Source organism: Centruroides sculpturatus, unplaced genomic scaffold, assembly GCF_000671375.1.
Source record: "Centruroides sculpturatus isolate CEXI.00-Female unplaced genomic scaffold, Cexi_2.0 scaffold1171, whole genome shotgun sequence".
In the NCBI taxonomy this organism is placed as follows: domain Eukaryota; kingdom Metazoa; phylum Arthropoda; class Arachnida; order Scorpiones; family Buthidae; genus Centruroides; species Centruroides sculpturatus.
Window position 1 is genome coordinate 256,989 of NW_019385411.1, and position 6,478 is coordinate 263,466.

General features: G+C 31.8%; 1 long non-coding RNA gene across 1 annotated transcript in view; it reads right to left on the reverse strand.

Annotated features, from left to right (window-relative positions):
- The window catches only part of LOC111638676, a 14,462-nt gene extending 8,578 nt beyond the window's left edge, over nt 1–5,884 (reverse strand). Inside the window, exon 1 of the long non-coding RNA XR_002758916.1 lies at nt 5,437–5,884. This is a non-coding gene — a long non-coding RNA (uncharacterized LOC111638676). The remainder of the gene's footprint in view (nt 1–5,436) is intronic.
- Nucleotides 5,885–6,478: the final 594 nt, after the last annotated feature.

A 6,478-nucleotide genomic window follows, 5' to 3' on the forward strand; every position in this document is an offset into this window, starting at 1 on the left:
CGTTCCAGCAGTGTTTCCAGCAATGGCAGGAACGCTGGGAGAAGTGTATACATTACCAAGGAGACTACTTTGAAGGGGATTAGGGTTTTGTACCTCAAAGTCAATAAATTTATTTTTGCCGACCAAAGGTCCGATACTTTTTGAACAGACCTTGTATGTTCTGTTTTTTGAAAGTGCCACAACACAAATTTTATGTTGTGGCACTTTCAAAAATGCAGCACAATGCATTTTGGCATATTCAATAAGATCAAAAAAGCAAAATTCATGTTAAGATTTTTTAAAATAATCAACCAAAATAAGATCTGGCAATGTGAAAATGCTACAACACATTGTGGACATTTATTAATGCAGCCATGATGCAATGTGATAAAAATATCTGCAAAAATAAGTTACAAGTTTCATTTTATTCAGAATAAAATCAAATTCTAATCTATATTGAGAATTATATTGAAAATAAACACTTAGCCTCATTAATCTTATGTCTAACATAAGATTAATGAGGCTAACTTTATTTTCAATATAATTCTCAAATTTATAAGTCAAATGTCTATTTATCATTATGTTTTTTTAATATAATAAAATTTGGTGCTGGTCTCTTTGTGGGAGCATCATTACTGAAAACAAATTTGCAATCAATTGATAAAGTGACTTACAGTGTTGTGGAGTCAGAGTTGCCAGAGTTGGATGTTTTTGGGTGGAGTTGGAATCAGTTAAATATTTTTTACTCCAGCAACTTCACTCCTAAGTTTGCTATTGGTAAAATGTAAAGTAAGGAAAATACTTTTTAATTAATTAGTATCTAAAGAAATTTCTTAGAAAATGGACACTGATAAATTTAGATATCAATATGATATTAGCCCATAAAGGCCATTTCATAGCAGAATGTTATGCATATTCTATGCAACATGTTCTATACTTTCAGAAAATAGTTTTTATTAATTTAAGGCCCACTAGTAGCTGAGTACATAAAACCATTGAACACTTGTAGTTAGTTGTGGGATTGTGCCTGGAAAGTAAATGCTTATGGTATTGCTGTGGCTGCCATTTTGTTGTATATAATTGTAGTATATATAGAATAAGAACTCCTGTTTTTTTTCCTATAATTCTTCTCCCTTCCGTTTTTAACCCTTTTTGTCATGTGACAGGAGCTGTACTATTTGTGGGTCCAGGTTGGCCAATTTACAAAGGGACAGGCAGGGGGTCCTGCCTGAAGCTACCAATAGACACGAGGTGAGGATAAAGGACACTTTTGGGTTTGCCACCAAGGAGAGAGGTCAAGCAAGAGTGACTGATGTAAGAATGCCGATTGGGGGGAATTTTATTCCCTACTGTCGGGATGGTCTAGGGTCTAAGTGTATGTGGGTGGCAGTTTAGAGAGGCAGCAAAAGACAAGTGTTTTACAGAGGCAAACCGTTTATTCTTGATCGAAAATGCTTACATAAATTTTTTCGTTGGAAAGGTCCTTAGATTCCAAACTTTAAGATGTCTTTGGATTCGATCCAATTCTGTGTTGTAGGTGTTTCAGATGTAATCTGGTCCAGTGTCGTAGGAGTTTTGACGGTGATCTGGTCCAGCGTCATAGGGATTTTTGGCGGCGATCTGGTCTAGCATTGCAGGGGCTCCTGGAGAGTGTGGAGTAAAAAGTTCAAAGTCTCGAGAGACAGTACATGAAAGATGAACGGAGGTTCAAAAAAAATGGAGATACACCAACACAACAGAAGTTTAGTGGAAAGTCTTAGTGGAAGTCTTGTTGCCCTTGGAATTGGTGTTTTTATAAGTTTTTCGAGATCAACTTTTTGCTAATTGGACAGACTTTACATCATTGTTTTCTAATTGGTCTTCCACCCGTCTCCAGGTGTAAATGGAGCTTTGTAAAGTTCGCGGGAAAGGTCGGCTGGAGATGGTTTATCCGACACCATCTTTTAGACTCTGATCGCGTTTAATTGTTGACTATGACACCTATGCTCATTTTGATATTTTTTTAGTTTCGTTTTGCTTTCTAAACTGCGTCTTAACTTTAATATTTTAAATTTTCTTCTTTTATATCTAAAATTTTGTTTTTCCTTCTACTCTTTATGAGCGTCGACGTCAAAGTCTGGTGTCACCGTTTCGACACTTACATAATTTGTTTTTTTGACGATTTATTTTTCGGGGGGGCTATTTCCGGGGCCTCACATATACTACCAAGTAAGCTTACTTTGTACAAACTTGTTCAAAGGTTTCTGAAACTGAGTTTGCTGCAGACAGGCTAAGAAGTGGAAGGTATCCCATGCCATTTTTGAGGATGTGCTGCAAAGGCTGACAATGTCCCCAAGAAAGTCTTTGAGATGACTCTCTCAGCAATCAGGAATATCACTATGGTTCATACACAGGGCTTTCAAGCAAATTAAATTTTACCTCTACTGTATGAGAGTGGTTGCATGAAGCGTTGTGAGATATGATAATGCTTCTGTAACTGGTTCCACAGATTTCAATGAAACAATGTCACCATCTTCAACAAGATTTTTTACACAGATGGGGTTCATGGTTTCATTTAAATGGATATGTGAGTTCACAGAACACACAAATCTGATCAGCAGAAACTTGCAAACCTATCACTGCATCTGCAAAAGGTTGGTGTTTAGTGTGCAGTGTCTCAGCACAAAAATTACTGGTTTCTGCAAGACAGGATAATATGCCATATGCTGTGAGAAAGCATGACTATGCTCTGAGATATTTTTGAATACTTTATAATTTCTACAGACTTGTGGCCACTCCAATCCTCAGATTTGACTTTGCCAGATTTCTTTTTATGGAGGAATTTAAAAGATAGAGCTTATGTAAATAATTCCTACAATCTGGATGGCCTGAAACACAACATTTCAGTAAGCATAGCAGTTATCATGCCAATAACATAAATAAAACTATTTGCTGTAGAGTGGATCTCTGCCTCTAGATGGAAAATGGGTACTACTAGCAACTGCTGTAAAATTTCTGAGTACTGTATATGGTCTATATATGTATTTTATTCATTTATATTTTGTGCACAAGTCATGTTTTAAACATATAAAAGTTGGAACCAAATACAACTAAACATCATATACCTTTAACAAAAATTGCCAGGACAAATTCATATTTAGAAGAAAAAATATGTTTCTTACTAGACTATACATATACATGATTCCATATCTTCTATCCCTTCACACGCTTATTGTAGAGGCATTAACAAGTCTACGGTGGAACCGTCCTTTTATTTGAGGCTACTGTCCGCCAACAAGTTAAAAACTCCTGTAGCAGTAGCACACACTTTTTAACTTTTTTACATTGTTTGGCGGACAGTAGCCTCAAATAAAAGGATGGTTCTGCCGTAGACTTGTTAATGCCTCTACAATAAGCGTGTGAAGAAATAGAAGATATGAAGGACTCATGTATATGTATAGTCTAATAAGAAATATATTTTTTCTTCTAAATATCATATACCTTTCTTACTTTTCCAGCATTCACTTTAATAAAATAGTAAATGTTTTCAATTTTTAGGGATTGGAACCATTTGAATAAGTAAAGAGCTTTTATGTTTCAAAAAGTATGTGGAAAGTGTTTTGAAAAGTAAGAAAGGTGTATGGTGTTTAGGTCATGTTTTATTAATAAAAAACTTTGAGAGATTGAGTAAGAGAACTTTTGGTATACACCCAGTAGTATTCACTACCAAATTAGAATATTAACTACTAATATTCTATATTATATTAGTACAGCAGAGCATCGATTATCCGACTCAATTGGGGACTCAGGTTGATCGGATAACTGAAAAAATCGGATAACCGAAAAGAATGAAAAAAATACATTATTAGTATAGTATATTAGGATATCCCATGTAATTAGTATATTAAGATATCGCTATTAACCAACTTCGCGTTGGATTTTCATCGATATTTAGCCTAACAAATTTTTTTTAAAATAATAATCGTCACTATTGTAACATTAAAAATTATTTTTAAATTATTTTATTGCTCACAAAACAAACAACCACTCATAATTAGAAAATTAAGTCTCGTTTAAATACTGGCCTCCCTTCAATGGTCGAGCCGGTGTTGACCTCCCCAATTAACTGATGTGACAGTTAATTGGGGAGGGGTCAGATAATCGAAGCTCTACTGTATATATATAAAATAGATGATAATATATTAATAATTAATATATGTAAAAATGCCATATTTTTCATTCAGTATTTATAACAATGTAAACTACATTGCTTATGAAATCAAACACATTATTTTTATTTTTTTCACATTTTCTGTCTGCCAGGCACTTATTAATAGAGCCTTTTCTCATGCTCATCAAGAATTTGGACAGATGGTGAGAGATCAGGCCTAACATGTCTGAGCCATCCTATCCATGAAAATTTATAAGCTGACATAAATTTCAGCTTATGTCAGCTTAAAACAAAATTTACATTTTGAATTTATTAATTCATATAGTTATATGCAATACTATGTAAATATTCTACTATATTTTCCCTATTGTAATTTAAAACTTTTCTCAATTCCTTTGGTCAGCTTTATCATAACATCTATGTTCATGCTGATGTTGAAAATCTGCTATTGCTCTTTCATCACACATAAATTCATCATATAAAAATCTATAAATTTATGACTTGTTATTTATATTTATATGTATTTTACCAATGTCTCAAAAAAGAAAACATCTGCCTGCTATGTATGCAAAAATTCTTAAGTTTCTGTCATTCAAATGATGGTCACCCAATTAATTATCACTCAGTTGACCATCACCAGCTATTGCACATCCTGCTGATACCCTTTCCAATCCTTGGTGGTCACTTTTTGAGATTTAAATACTTATGTTTTCTTTTATCGATTGTTTATATTTATTATATGTATTTTATTTTTTATTTATATATTTCTTGTTTTTTATGTTATTTAAATTTCTTGTTCACATGGACAACATTTATGTACAGTACTATTGTTAAATTGTACACATTTTTTTAATTGAAATTTCTGCTTTATTAATTATTTATTATGTATTTTATTCATATTTATTTATTTATTACATCACAAGTAAGAAGTGCCAGTTGGCTATTGATCTCCAGCTTCTGTTTAACAACATTCCAACAACAATAAAAATAAACATATAAAAACACGTAAAAAACCCAATACCATACATTTATTATTTCTTGTTCCTATATTAATTCAAACATTACATTCTATTTTTAAACTGTATTCTTTTATTCAATGTTGCTGTTAACTGAAGGTCAGTTAAACTGATTGAAAAAATTCTTAATTTTAATAAATATGTTGCTAGGATTATGAAGGTGATTTTTTTGTGTGTTATATAATTGTATATGATGTATAAAAACGTTAATATTAAATAGCAATATTACAAATTAATTTATCTCTAAAAATATAATTTTATATTTTCTTTAAAATATAAATTTAAATATACCTTTACATTCTTGAAAGTTTTGCTCAAATTACATTTTAGACATTCCAGAAAATCATTATTTACTCCATCTGTCTTAATAAAAATTTGTATTCCTTCTGAAATAAGATAAAATTGATTACTTGTTATTTAAAATTATATATAAATACTTTTTCTTTATTATATTATTGAATAGTTTACTTTTTTGTATAAGCTACAAGGTTTACACTTACTTGCATTTGATGTGTAAATCAGTTTTTCCACCCAATTTCACATTTGCTGAAACTGATTTTTTGATTTTATGTATTTATAAGGCTACTTTAATTCTGCTTTATGGTGTTTTAACTAACTTTGATGGCAATGTATCACAATATGTAATACATTACTGATCTGTCATTTTTATGACAATTTACAGAAATGGAATATGAATGAGACAGCAATTAAGACAGTGCTTTTCATACTTACAGTAATATATGTAACTCTACATACAATTACAATAACTGCAAGATAAAATTACCAAGTTGGGGTGCTGCTATTAGAAAAGCATTGAAAAACACTAAATTAGAGCCAATTACTTAATAAAATAAAGCAAAATTTATGCTTCTAAAAGAAAGACTAGGCTCAATATTGCAAAAAAAAAATCTATAATGGAAATAAAAACTTGAGAGATTTTCAAGGCTAATCCAGGGGTCGACAACCTTTTGAGTCGGAAGAGCCAAAAATTACAATTTACAAAATTTCAAAGTTTTTAAAGAGCCACAAAATTTTTTCTTGCCAACAATAAATAGTACTCGCATAAATAAAGTTTTTTGAAAAAAAAAAACTAATCTATTTATTCAGAATTGTCTTGCGTCGAAAGCGAATTAAATCTCATAGAAACATTTGACAACGGCTTTATTCGAGAGCTTCCGACGGACTGATGACAGTGACGATGCGTGTCACGGGGGAGGGGTGCAATGAAAAACGAGTACAAGTGACTGAGAGATAGAATCGGTGCCTAATCCTCGTTAATCGATTCAGAACGATTTTTAAATGTTTTTTTTATAAAATAAATAATATTTGCGTA